The following is a 15719-nucleotide window of genomic DNA, read 5'->3' on the forward strand; positions in this document are numbered from 1 at the left end:
ATGAACAACCAAACAATATATCTTGAGGAACTGAAAAGCATGATAAACCAACAATTAGTAGAAGAAATCATAAAAATCAGAGCAGAAATAAATGAAATTGAACAAAACAATGCAAAAGATAAATAAAACATAAAAAAAGTAAAACAAGTTAAATAAAATTGGCAGTACCCTAGAAGTTAAAGTATAATAAAAAAATATAAAAAATTGACAGACCTTTAGCCAGACTATGAAAAAAGAGAGAGGACCCAAATAAATAAAATTAGGGTTGAAAAAGGAGACATTATGACTGATACTGCAGAAATTTAAAGCATCATTAGTGATACTATGAGCAAGTGCATGCCAATAAATTGGAAAATCTAGAAGAAATGGATACATTCCTACAAACAGAATTGGACATAATATTGGTTTCTGAACTAGGATGATGTCTAGAACCTGAACAGACAAATAACAAGCAACAAGATCAAGGCCATAGTTAACAGTCTTCCAGCAAAGAAAAGCCCAATCCCTGATTACTTCGCTGCTAAATTGTATCAAACAATTACAGAAGTACTATTACCTATCCTACCTAAACTATTCCAAAAAATAGAGGAGGTGGGAATACTTTGAAACTCATTCTACAAGGCCAATATTACCCTGAAACAAAAACAAAAGACACATTAAAATGAACTACAGGCCAATATCGCTGATGAATATTGATACAAAAGTCTTCAACAAAATATGAGCATATCAAATTTCACAACACATTAAAAAGATCATTCATCAGGATGAAGTGAGATTTATCCTTGGGATGAGAGAATTGTTCAACATACACAAGTTAATCAATGTGATACCTCATATCAACAGAATGAAGGACAAAAACTATATGATCATTTCCATTGATGTTAAAAAAGCATTGGTAAAATTCAACATCCCTTCATGATAAAAATCCTCAAAAATTGTATAGAAGGAACATAACTAAACATAATAAAAGTCATATATGACAGACCCAGAGATAGTATTTAACCGAATGGGAAGAAACTGGAAGCCTTTTCTCTAAGACCTGGAACATGACAAGAATGCTCACTTTCATCACTGTTACTCAACATAATACTGGAAATCCTAGCTAGAGCAATTGGAAAAGAGAAATAAATAAAGAGCACTGACACTGGAAAAGAAGAAGTCAAATTATACTTTTTTGCAGATGACATGATCTTAAAGTTGGGAAAAACCTAAAGACTACACACACACAAACACACACACACGCACACACACGAAAAAAAAAAAAACTCTAAGAACTAAAAAGCAAATTCGGTAAAGTTTCAGGATACAACATTAACATACAAAATCAGCAGCATTTGTATACACCAACACACTGAACAACCTGAAAAACAAATCAAGAAAGTAATCTTATTTAAAATAACTACAAATAATATAAAATACCTAATAATTAAATTAACCAAATAAGTGAAAGATCTCTACAATGAAAACTATAAAACATTAATGCAAGAAATTGAAGAGGACACACAAAAATGATAAGATGTTTCATATCTATGGATTGAAAGAATCAATATTGTTAAAATATCTACACTACCCAAAGAAATCTGCAGATTGAATCCAATCCCTATCAAAAAACCAATAATATTCCTCACACAAATAGAAAAAAAAATCCTAAAATTTACATGAAACCACAAAAGACCCAGAAGCCAAAGCTATCCTGAGCAAAACAAAAAAAAAAAAATTGGAGGAATCACATTGCCTGACTTCAAATTATACAACAAAGCTTTAGTAACCAAAACACCATGGTACTGACATAAAAAGAGATACACAGACTAGTGGAACAGAATACAGAACCAAGAAGTAAATCCATATATCTACAGTGTACTTATTGTTGACAAAGTTGAGAAGAACACACTTTGGAAAAAGGACAGTCTTTTCAATAAAGAGTGCTTTGAAAACTGGATATTCATATGCAAAAGTTTGAAAATACAGTTAAAGAGAATAAATAAGACATAGTATTTGGTAGCACAACAGGGTGACTACAGTAAAACGTAATTTAATTGTACATTTTAAACCTAAGGGTATAATTGCATTGTGTGAAACACAAGGGATAAATACTTGAGGTATTGGATAGCCTATTTACCCTGATGTGGGGTACATCACATTGTATGACTGTATCAAAATATCTCATGTAACCCATACATAGACATATCTACTATGTACCCACAACAATTTAAAATTTAAAAATGTATGTAAAAGAATATAAATATATAGAAAGTATAGTGGCAGAATGAGACCTAGTCATTTTTCATTAATATGGATGCCTTCCTGATTCTTACTATAGTAAGAATCCAGGGCTTCAATCCCAATAGCTGGTTTCATGATGAAATAGTTAAAATGGTGATTGCATAGATTACAGCAGAGTAATTCTGAGAAAATGAGAACACAGAGATTCGGAGGAAATATTTCATATCTATTTTTCTTTCCCGTATCTTGCTTCTAAAAATAGAAAATCAGCAAGGTTTCTCACAGGCTACAAAATAAAGACCTAATTGCCTTCAAGGTATTCCCAGTTCTAGACTAGTTTGATTTCAGTAGACTTACTTTAGACTTTTTGCCCTACTCCAGTTATTAATTAATAATAGTACAGACAATAATAAACATTAACTACCATTTATAAAGTTTTCTTGTGTGCCACATTCAATTTACATTATCCCACTTACTTTTAAAAATAATCCCTCAGAAATAGGGACTATTAAAGGAACCATGGATTACAAAAGTTACGTGATTTTTTTTTTAGAGTCACATTATAAATAAATGGTTGATTATAAGACATCCTACGTGTCTGATTCCACATTGCAAGCTCCTTCCAAAGCAGTACTGCCTCAATGGAATTGAATAAAGTAGGTTTGACGATTCACAGCTATTTCTCCAGATACTACACATTCGACCCTGATCAGAATTTACCACTGGCAACCCTTAGTATTTATTTTGGCAGGATAAATCAAGGTTTACCTACTGAAGAAAGTGAGTGCCACTTTTGTCTTGATAAATTAAAGCAAAATGACTATTCTTTCCCACAAACTCAAAGTGAATTAAAATATTGTGAAATTTGGAGACTTGGTTTCAAATTTGTAACTTCGGACTTGGCAAATAACCTATGTCTTATAGTCTTTGGTGGTAATGCCTCAGTAGGCTTTTGTGAAAAATGCGTGATGCACAGAAGAAAAAAAACTGGTAAATTATAATTCACTGTGAATATATATTATTGTCCATTATCATTGTCAGTAAAAGGGATTGAGGAATTGGTAAAATTCTCTAGCCAAAGACCTAAGGACAAACACATTCATAGTCAGTAAAGGGTAAATTGAACAGACAATTCTCAAAAGAAGACATACATGCAACCAACAAACGTGGAAAAAAGTTCAACATCGCTAATAACTAGATAAATGCAAATCAAAACCACAGTGAGATACCATCTCATGCCAGTCAGAATGGCTATTCATAAAAAGTTAAAAAACAACAGATGCTGGTGAGGTTGCGAACAAAAGGGAACACTTTTACACTGTTAGTGGGAGTGTAATTAATTCAGCCATCGTGGAAGGCAGTGTGGTGATTCCTCAAAGACCTAGATGCAGAAATGCCATTTGACCCAGCAATCTGATCACTAGGTATACACCCAAAGAAATAAAGACATATAAAGACACATGCACATGTATGTTCATTGCAACACTAGCACTATTCGCAATAGCAAAGACTGGAATCAACCTAAATGCCCATGAATCTGAATAAAGAAAATGTGGTAAATATACACCAGGCAATACTATGCAGCCATAAAAAGGAACAAGATCATATCTTTTGTAGAGACATGGATGGAGTTGGAAGTCATTATCCTTAGAAAACTAACGCAGGAACAGAAAACCAAATACCACATGTCCTCACTTATAAGTGGGAGCTGAACAATGAGAACATATGGACACAGGGAGGGGAACAACACACTCTGGTGCCTGTCGAGGGTGGTTGGTGGCAGGAGGGAGAGCATCAAGAACAATAGCTAATGGACTCGGAGCTTAACCCTAAGTGATGGGATGATCTGAGCAACAAACCACCATGGCACACGTTTGCCTGTGTAACAAACCTGCACATCCTGCACATGTACCCTTGAACTTAAAAGTTGAAGAAAAAAAAGTGAAAAAAACAGTCTACTGCTACTTGCAAGAATATTGAAAAACCTCACAGACGTAATATTGAGCAGCAGAAGCTAAATATCAAGTAATATATGTAGCCTTTTCAATTTGTATGAAGCTCAAAAATAGTAAAAAAAAAAAAAAAAGAAAAGAAACAATGGTGTTAAAGGTCAGAATGATGGTTACATTTTGAGAGGAAAGATGTAATGATTAGAGGGACATTATTTTCTGTATCTTGCTTCTGAAACTAGAAAATTAGCAAGGTTACTCACAGGCTACAAAATAAAAACCTAATTGCCTTCAAGGTATTCCCAGCTCTAGGTTAGTTTGATTTCAGTAGACGTACTTCAGATTTTTAGATCTACTCCAGAGTTACTAATTAGTGATAGTACAGACAATAATAAACAAGAGGGGCTATCTGTATTGGGAGCATTAAAATTCTTTAACTAGATAATTGATGTATAGATGTGTTCACATTGGGATAACTCTCTGAGCTATATATATAATTTGTGCAATTTTCTGTATGTATATTATGCTTCAATAAAAACTTTTCTTGTAAAAATAGAAAGGGTAAGTTTCTTTTAGCTTACTGCGAAGAGAGAGTATAGAGAGTGGTGCCTTTTGGTAAGAGGAAATTTGGAAAGGCTGTTTATGAGATTTGGGCTTGTGCTGACTGATTTTTTAAAATGGCTTTATTGAGAAATAATTCACATATCATAAAATTCACCCTTTTAAAGCATATAATTGATTGAGTTTTAGTATATTCAAAGAGTTGTGCAGCCATCACTACGATCTAATTTTAGATCACTTTCATTACTCCCAAATGAAACACTGTAACTGTTAGCAGTCACTCCCCACTTCCCATTCTACCTAGTCCTGGGCAACCACAAATTTGCTTCTGTCTCTTTGGATTTCCCTATTAAGTTTATTTTATATAAATGTAATCATACAATATGTGGATTTTTGTAACTAACTTCTCTCATAAGTTTGAAAGTACATGTATATATCGTTGCTTCATTCTATTTTATTGTTAAATAATATTCTATTGAGTGGATATGTGACATTTTGTTTATCTTCTCAATTGATGAAAATTTGGATTGTATCTACTGTTTGTCTACTATCAGTAATGTTGCTATAAACATTCATGCACAGATTTTTGTGTGGACATATGTTTTCAATTCTTTTACATATCTAGAAGTGAAGTTGCCAGACCATATGATCACTCTATGTTTAAACTTTTGAGGAATTTCCAAATTGTTCTCTACAGTGGCTACCCATTTGGCAATCCCATCAGTATTGTATGAGGATTCCAAAATCTACGCCTACTCACAAACATTTGTTATTATCTTATTTTTTATTTTAGCCATCCAATTCTGTATGAAATGGTATCTCAACGTGGTTTTGATTTAAATTTTCTTATGACTCATGATGTTGAGCAACTTTTCATTTGCATATTATCCATTTGTATATTTTCTTTAGAGAAATGTGTGTTCATATCTGTTGCCCATGTATTATTGATTCTTTATCTTTTATTGTTGGGATTTAAGAGTTCTTTACATATTCTAGATAGAAGTCTCAACATATAAATGATTTGCAATATTTTCTCCCATTTTATGGGTTGTCTTTTCACTCTTAATGCAGTCCTTTGAAGTATAAATATTTTTAATTTGATAAAGTACAGTTTACCTATTTATTTTTCTTTTGTTGATTGTTCTTTTGGTTGGTGTTATGTCCAACAAACCATTTTCTCATCCGAGGTCATGAAGATTTCTTCTTTTGTTTTCTTATGTCACAATGCTGAACTCATTTGTTAGTTTTAATAGCATGGGTGTGTGTGTATGTGTATTTGTATGTGTGTGTGTGTGTGTGTATGTGTGTGTGTTTGTGCATTTTGTATATATCCAGATCATCTTGTTTGAGAATAAAGATATTTCTACTATTTTGCTTCCAAACTGGATGACTTATTTAATTTTTTTGCCTAATTGCCCTGCCTGAAATCTCCAGCATAAGGATGATTAGAAGTGATGATAGTTGGATGTACATGTCTTGTTCCCAACCTTCAGGACAAGACTCTTGGTCTGTCACCTTTAAATATATTGTTAGTTGTAGATTTTTCATAGGTGCCCTTGTCTTCTATTCCTAGTTTTTTGAGTTTTTTTTTTTTTTAATCAGAAAAGGGTGTTGGATTTTGTCAGATTATTTTTCAGAGCTTATTGTGATTATATGGATTCTGTTTCTTATTATATTACTTTAAATTACATTAATTTATTTTTGTTCATTGAATTAATTTTGCATTACTAGGATAAATCCCACTTGATTATGTTATATAATTTTTTTTACATGTTTTTGGATTCAATTTGCTAGGATTTTGTTAAAAAAATTTTGCATCTATATTTATAAGAGATATTGGTCAGTGGTTTTCTTTACCTCTGATGTTTTTGTCTGCCTTCGGTAACAGGGTAATACTGGCCTCATAGAATAAGTCAGAACATGATTCCTTCTCTTTTAATTTTTGAAGGAGTTTGTGAAAAATTGGTGTTAATTTTGCATTAAACATGTGGTCAAATTCACCTATAAAGTTATCTGATCCTAGTCTTTTCTTTATGGAAAATGTTCTTTCTCCTTTTATTTTTTGAGACAGGGTCTCTCTGTTACCCAGTCTGAAGTTCAGTAGTATAATCACAGTTCACTGCAGCCTCAACCTCCCAGGCTCAAGTGATCCTCCCATCTCTGCCTCTGGAGTAGCTGGGACTACAGGCACTTGCCACCATGCCTGGCTATTTTTCATTTATTTATTTATTTATTTGTAGAAACATGATCTCTCTATGTTGCCCGCTCCAGACTCAAACTCCTGGGCTCAAGTGATCCTCCCACCTCAGCCCCCGCAAAGTGCTGGGATTACAGGCATGAGACTCTGCACCCAGCCAGAATTTTTTTAATTAGAAATTTAATCTATTTGTTTGTTAGAAGTTTAGCATATTTAATATTTCTACATGTAATTATTCATACTATTCCCTTATAATGCTTTTTTTCTTTTCATGAGTTCTCAGTATTTGGCTCATACTTATAAGTGAGAATATGCAGTACTTAGTTTTCTGTTTCTGCATTAGTTTGCTAAGGATAATGGTCTCCAGTTCTATTCTCATTCCTGAAAAGACATGATCTCATCTTTTTTATGGATGCATAGTATTACATGATGTATATGTACCACATTTTCTACATCCATTGATAGGTATATAGGATAGGCATAAGTTGCATTGATGGGCATATAGGTTGGTTCCATGTCTTTGCTATTGTGAATGGTGATGTATTGAACATTCACATGCATGTGTCTTTATGGTAAACTAATTTATATTCCTCAGGTATATACCTGGTAATGGGATTGCTGGGTTGAATGGTAGTTATGTTTTTAGCTCTTGAGGCATAATCATACTGCTTTCCACAATCATTGAACTAATTAACACTTCTATCAACAGTATATAAGCATTCCCTTTTCTCTGCAATCTTGCCACATCTGTTATTTTTGGCCTTTTTATGATAGCCATTCTGACTGGTGTGATGTGAGATGGTATCTCATTGTGATTTTGATTTACATTTTTCTAATTATTACTTATTTTGGGCTTTTATTTCATATGCTTGTTGACTCGATGTATCTCTTTTTTAGAAAAGTTTCTGTTACTGTACTTTGCCCACTTTTAAATTTTTTTTCCTGTAAACGTGTTTAAGTTTCTTATAGAAGCTGAATAATAGACCTTTGTCAGATGCATAGTTTGTAAAAATTTTCTCCCATTCTATAGGTTGTCTGTTTGCTCTGTTGATAGTTTCTTTGGTTATGCAGAAGCTCTTTAGTAGATACCATTTGCCAATTTTTGCTTTTTTGTGATTGCTAAAAAAGGCCCTGGTCTAGATGAATTCACAGTCAAATTCCACCAGAAGTACAAGAGGAGCTGATATCATTCCTACTGAAACCATTTCAAAAACTTGAGGAGAAGAGAATCCTCCCCAACTCACACTATGAGGCCCGCATCATCCTGACATGAAACCTGGCAGAGATACAACAAAAACAAAAACAACAAAAATGTCAGGCCAATATCTTTGATGAGTATTAATGCAAAAATTCTCAACAAAATACTAGCAAACTGAATCCAGCATTTGTCAAAATGCTAATCCACCATGATCATGAACGCTTCATTCCTGGTATGGAAGGTTGGTTCAACATAGGCAAATCAATAAATCTGATTCATCACGTAAACATAACTAAGGACAAAAACCACATGATTATCTCAATAGATACAGAAAAAGCTTTCGATAAAATTCAACATCCTTTCATGTTAAAAATTCTCAATAAACTAGGTATTAAAGGAACAGAACTCAAAATAATAAGAGCTACCTATGACAAACCCAAAGTCAACATCATACTGAATGAACAAAAGCTGAAAGCATTCCCCTTGAAAACCGGCACAAGATAAGTATGCTCTCTCTCACCAATCCCATTCCACATAGTACAGGAAGTTCTGGCCAGAGTTATCAGGCAAGAGAAAGAAATAAAAGGCATCCACATAGGAAGAGAGGAAGTCAAACTATTCCTGTTTGAAAATGACATGATTCTATATCTAGAAAACTCCATCGTTTCAGCCTGAGAGCTCCTTAAGCTTACAAACAACTTCAGCAAAAATTCAGGATACAAAATCAATGTACAAAAATCACTAGCATTCCTATACACCAACCACACCCAAGCCAAGAGCCTAATTAGGAGCATAATCCCATTCAAAATTGTCTTAAAAGAATAAAATACCTAGGAATACAGCTAACCAGGGAGGTGAAAGATGTCTCCAATGAGAATTACAAAACACTGCTGAATGAAATCAGAGACGAAACAAACGGAAAAACATTCCATGCTTATGGTTAGGAATAATAGGAAGAATCAATAGTCATAAAATGGTCATACTGTCCAAAGTAATTTACAGAGAATTTCTTAATGTCCTTGAACCATTATGTTTCCTAGTTTTTTTTTAGAGACTGTGTGTGTGTGTGTGTGTGTGTGTGTGTATTCAATATTCTGACAGTTTACAACTCTGCCTTAGCCTTTACTTCTTGCTTGTGCAGAACCCCAGTGCTCCCCACAGACTCCCAGTGAGAGATTAACACCTTACCAAATCCTTCCTGGGTATGCCCTCAGCTCTGCACATATGCATGAACTTCTAATTTCCTAGATATATGTTGGAGTTTTTCAAAACCCCTTATAGACATCTCATTTCTAGCTTCTCCTTTTAAGTTTTTTGATCTGCCTCTTCTGCCTCAGCTCTTGTTGCTGACTCAGACAGCTGTGATGTTAAATAACTGCCACTGATTCTTCCTTTTCTCTTCCTCCTCCTCCTCCTCCCTCTCTCCTTCCCCCTTCTCCTCCTCCTCTTCCTTCTCTTTCTCTTCCTTCTTCCCCTTAACCCTTCCCTCTTCTCCTTCTCCTTCTTCCTCTTCTTGACAAATGCACCAGGAGAATAGTTGTTCATACTGAGCAAGCTCTGAGTCAGGATACATAAAGATAAACATCGTGAGTAGGAGTTTTCCGGGAATTTTTAATCAGGTCAAATAATGGCAGTTCTCTGGGAACTAGGCTTTTATTGAGCTTGAAACCCATTCTGTTGTGTCCACTGGCTGCTTGGCTGCTGGTTTCATAGCTACCATGATTGTGAGGCTGTTGGTTTCCAATGCTACCTAAGGACTAGGGAGAAAGAAACGGGAATAAGTTAAAATGACACAAAAATATTGTTGTAACTGAAAGTCTGTCTTTTTTTTAAATTAAATATTTCTTGTAATGTTGCATGCTCTTGGTTAATTCCCAGATCTCTGAAAAAAAAATAAGTTTTGACAAGTGTTTCCAGTGTGCTTGTTTCTTTTATGGAGGAGTGTGTTTCAGAGTTCTTTACTTGAACACTCCAGGAATATTTCTCCCTGCCCAGTAACTTAGGAAACAGAGTCCATTCTTTTGTTGGTTGCTGTCAGTTAGCTGAGGTAATTAGGTGACTTGCCATCTTAATAATTATAATTAGAAAACAGAAAGATGAATATAGGACTAGAATTGCCATTGGTTTTTTAAAAAAAAGAGTAACTCATGTTAGATGTAAAAAAGGAAATAATTTACTTTTTTGTGGTTGCAGAGTGTCCTCCTTTCTGTATTATTTCAGATATAATCATAGAGCGGTCTTCTTCTCTCATTAAATTATGCTTATAGTGTAGCATTTTCTGAGTATTATTTATATTCTAAGAAGGTTGTTTATATTCATTTGAGTATACTTTGCCCTAGCTTTCACAGTTTCTGACCCCACAGAAATTCCAAGGCTGTTTACCATCTTATAAGTGAGAATGCCCTTTCTCATTGCATTGATTTGCACACCGGTCCCCATTGCCACTCCTTCCCCCGACTACTTTTGAATTTCTTCAATGACTTCTTTATATAAGTTAGCAATATTATTCCATCTGTTAGGTTTCAGGGTCTTCCCCTCCACCAGGAAATATAGAGTTTAGATTTTTGGCAATTCTCTTCCGATTGGCTGAAATAGTCTATTATATTATGTTTGTTAGAACTCTGTAGTTTTTGTTTATTTTACTAAAGAACTGCAAATAATAAAACACTTAAGCTTTTCCTTTTTCTCTTTCCCCATATCAACATATCCCCTTCTCTATTCCCCGAATTTTGAAGAAGAAATGTTAATTTTTCTATGGTATTAAAAAAAGAGAAGCTTCCGAAACAGTCTGAATTACCTCGATTGATGGAAGAAGTTCATGCTCTCTACTTTAAAACTTGGAGCTTATTTGGTTTATAATGAAGGAAAAATGAACATCTAACATATAAACTTCTTTGGTTGGGAAATTTACCTTATAATTTAAATTTCTATAAAATACCTTCAGGAAAAGAAAATGGCTTACTTACGCCAAACCAGTAGTAACTTAATCAACAACTCACTTCAGAAGAAATAATTTTGAACAAAGTCTCTTCTTATATACATAAATAGCCCTCTCTTTAGGGCGGATTTAATGTTGGTCCAATCCGTGGATGCAATAATTATAGTATTAATGTCACCTCTCAAAGAGAAAGGTCAGACTTTGCATCTGGTTTAAGGGAGAAGACCACATTCCTCACAAGGTTACGAGCAATGGGGTGGGGGTTTTTCAGAGTCCAGTTAGTGACTTCTCTGTCCTCTAGTGATGAGTGATACCCAAAGAAATGTTATTGCACCTATAGGAAAAAAAGCTAAAAAAATGAAGCCGTGGCTGGGCGTGGTGGCTCACGCCTGTAATCCCAGCACTTTGGGAGGCCAAAGTGGGTGGATCACCTGAGGTCAGGAGTTTGAGACTGGCCTGGCCAACATGGTGAAATCCCATCTCTACTAAAAATACAAAAATTAGCTGGGCATGGTGGCAGGCACCTATAATCCCAGCTACTCAGGAGGCTGAGGCAGGAGAATCCCTTGAACCCGGGAGGTGGGGGTTGCAGTTAGCCGAGATCGCACCATTGCACTCCAGCCTGGGTGACAAGAGTGAAACTCCGTCTCCAAAAATAAAAAAGCCCCAATTACCTCATGTTTTAAAACTTTCAGGAGATTCAAAGTTGAGAGTTTCTAGATTTGTTCTACTATTGATTGAGAACACACTATTGGCCAAAAATAGTACTAGGCACTTTTCATATGTTGTCTTATTTAATCACTGCTACAGCCCAATGAAGCAAATTTTGAAATCCCTATTTCATGTGATATAACTATGAGAGAGTTTAAGGCACTTAAAGTTTTTGAGCTGGCAAATAAAACAGAGCTCTGATAAACACTAAAGTCTTATTTCAAATTCTTTATATCAAAATATCTTGCAGTTTCCAACAAAAGCCACAGTCTCCTATGGCAACTATAGAAAAAAACAACTCCTGTGGAGGTGCAGAAACAAGCGAGAGACTCAACCACACAGGCTGTACTGAAATCTCAATTGTTTCTAACTGGGGGACTGAAAAGAGGCAATGGGCAAATGATGAGGAAGACTAATGAGCATCAAAATGGAGGAAGCAAATATCTTCCTAGTTGAAGGGGTAATACACATGCTCAGAAGCTACAGATCAGGAAGTGGCTAGTCCCAGAGTCGATGAGCAAGAGAGCAGTGGGTACACGAATGATCCAAGTGAGAGAATACAAGGTTAATTAAGGTCCACAAACTTGTCTGCAGAAGCATGCTTTGGATTTGTTACACATGTGTTGTGATAATGGATTGATGAATTAAAAAGTACAAGATTTGGGAGAATACAATCCATAACTAATTGGATATTGAGAGAAACACTTTCAGATTCAATTAATTGAATGAGTTTAAGTGACCATGTATTTTTTTAAATTAAAATGCCTGTTTGAAGAACTAGAGAGATAACTGTTTCCTAGATTCCTTTTGCAAAGTGGCCATATTTTCTGAACAAAGAAAATGTACCTATTGATAATCCTTAAAAATTTATTAGTTTATTTAAAATATTAACTTTAGTTATAAAATAAATGATTTTCCGGTCACAAAACAATATCTGAAATTAAGAGGGCTTCCTGAAAAATTTGTGACATATAAACTTACAAAATTATAGATACAGTATATTCCTGAAATGTGCAACTGTATACTATCTGCTTGATAAGCAATGAAACGCAGTATCTACTCTGATATTAGAAGAAGACTTGCAAAAAGTTAGCAGAACTTTTACCCGTGGAAAATACTGAAATATAGAGGCTTTTCAGCAGTAATCACGGGTAAGTTCAAAATTATTTTTTCAGAAGAAAGCAGGGTACAAACTGAAGCATTTATAAAGTTGGTTAGAGTGAAATGACTAGAACAGACATTTGGCAACTCACCCTATGCACCCTAAATCATCATTTCTGTTTGGAAGTTAACAACTTATCTTTCCAAATGTCCAGGTTAACACACAGCCGTCTTCACATTAAGAAGAACTGGAAGGTTGGCATGACAACTGAGTGAAATGTATAGGAAGCAAAATTGCCTCAGCAAAACACAGATCTGAGATTATTCTGACCGGCAGAGGTTACTGAAAATTGTTTCCCATGGCAATATCTTTCTATATCAAGCTATTTTTAAAACCTGTGGGCTAATGTGCCTTGGTATATGTATACGTAAATTTTGTGTTAATTTTGAGGGCACTTCTTGATAATTTTCAGTTATTTTATGTATAAGTAGTGCAGATAATGAAAATAAATACTGAAGTCCTTAGTAAATACTTAAAAATTATTATTTCTTATAGTGCAAAGTAGTCAAAAACAGTCCATATAACGTTACATAGCTCGGAAAAAAAAGATTAGAATATAAGATGACTAGAAATGGCTTGCCTATCTTAGCTAGTAAAAGAAGACAGCTACCAGTGTGGAATGACTTAGTAGCTGATAAATGGTTTTCTCCAACACTCTCCAGTTCACCAACTTGTCTAAAATTTAAGCATCATAGAATCATGGACTCAGATAATTATCTATGTTCCCAGTGACCGTAGAAATCGACCTCCTTCATTTTACCATGAGAAAATGGGGCTCTAGAGAATTTAAGTAAATGTTCAGAGGTCATATAATTTGTAGCACATAACAGTTATTGATTTTTTTATTACCAACCACTATTATTATATTCTGTAGGTGTATGGCAACCACAAAGCAGCTATTTGCTAAAATAAGATGTTATATTTATTTTTACCCCCAAATGGCCAACATTACCGACACTGTTCTTTCTTCTTTTTGCCATTCCTTTTGTTTAAATTCAATTATATTTAGGTATATTTTACTTATATCTCAAGCTCTAACTCAAATTCAACCTAGTTCATTAGGTATTCTACATCAGCCCTCTCAAGTACTCTCTTTTGTATGAACATCTATATATGTTTGATGATGTCTGTCATTTGTCATTTGCCACCCATTGCCAGATAGCATTTCTTGAACTGCCAGCTTGCAAATTTGTTTAACTGCTCTTATGAATTGGCCTTGTCTTGCCCCCTAAAAATTCTAAGATCTCAAAAATTAGAATCAGTGTTTATGGCTTATTTGTGGCCACATGCTTAACATGAGAAAAAGGAGGCCTAGAGATATGAAATTACTCTGGTGGCAATGCAGAGATTGGATTGGAAAGGAGCAAAGTTGACATAGGGAAGACCAAATAGAAGACTTAATTCGTTTACTTGTCAATACATTTTATATCAACAGATGATAAATCTAACATAGATCAATAAAGTTCTGGATTGGACAAGAAATTAAATGCAAATGAAATCACAAGAGACTACAAATAAAATTGTACTTAAGCTAGGGAATTGTTGCTAAGTATAAATGCACAGGGATAAAACATAAAGAAAATTCCTGGTAAATGTGAGCACCTTTTTAAAAATTCTGATAAAATGCTTTAATTACCATAAACAACTTAAATGGAAGCAGTTTTTTAAATATGTAAAATTTCAAAATGTTAATATCCTGATTAACAAAATGCCTTCAAAATATACAATTATACTTTTAGATAATGAGAGAAAAGTTTCAAAGAATATGTACAAGAATATCATACAATAAGAAATACATGTGGTTAAATAATGTGTGAAAATATTCAGTTCCATGTATTTTAAAAATCACATTAATATACCAATATTTAACTGATGGGAATACATTTTTACTAATTCCCTGGAAGTTAATATTCAAAAATATTAAAAATGTGTACACTATGTCATCCAGTAATTATAATTCTATGAATTTCTCTTAAGAAAATAATCAGATATGTGAACAAAGATTTGAGGACAACAATATTCATGTCAGTATTCTTAATCATATACAAACCTATAAAAACAATCTAGATACTCACTGGTAGAGATTCATTATATAAGTCAGCATGACTATATGAGGAAATGTTGGATATCATTATGATCATGTTTTGGAGGAAATATTTAATGATATGAAAAATTAATACAAAGTTGAGTAATAAATATTGATATACAAAATTATAGAGAACATTATTCTGAGCATACAGGTGCATGTCCCCGGTTACTATATTTTTACATTAGTCTGTATACTTTTTCATGTTTTCTAAAGCCATGTAAGTTAACATGTTATTTTAATTATGAGGAATAATAATCACAAACATGTTGATTTGATAAATGAAAATCAGTTCTATTGTTGAAAAAGCTTGTATTTTAATGAAGTGAAGCATTATGTTGGGTCTAAACTAAATAAATTTTATAGCTAGAGTATGTTAAGGAAAAAAAAAAGACAATTGGACTATCTTTAAAAAATTCTTTAATTTTTTGCATCCAAAATATTTTTAATAAGAAGGTAGGATCCAGGGTTAGTGCTGGTCACCGCAGCTGGCCTGTTGACCACTGGCAACTTTGTTACAAGTTTTCTCAGCAACATTTTTTACATATAATGACCTTGATTAGAATTTATAGTTACCATGACCTCATCACTTACTCATTTGTAAACCATGTCTTAAATTATTTTATTGGACTATTGGTAAGTCCATATTGTTGCTTGCAGTTTTGTTATGTTGCCTCTAAGACAGCAATTTTTT

The sequence above is a fragment of the Pan troglodytes genome, chromosome 13 (genome assembly GCF_028858775.2).
Source record: "Pan troglodytes isolate AG18354 chromosome 13, NHGRI_mPanTro3-v2.0_pri, whole genome shotgun sequence".
Classification (NCBI taxonomy): Eukaryota; Metazoa; Chordata; class Mammalia; order Primates; family Hominidae; genus Pan; species Pan troglodytes.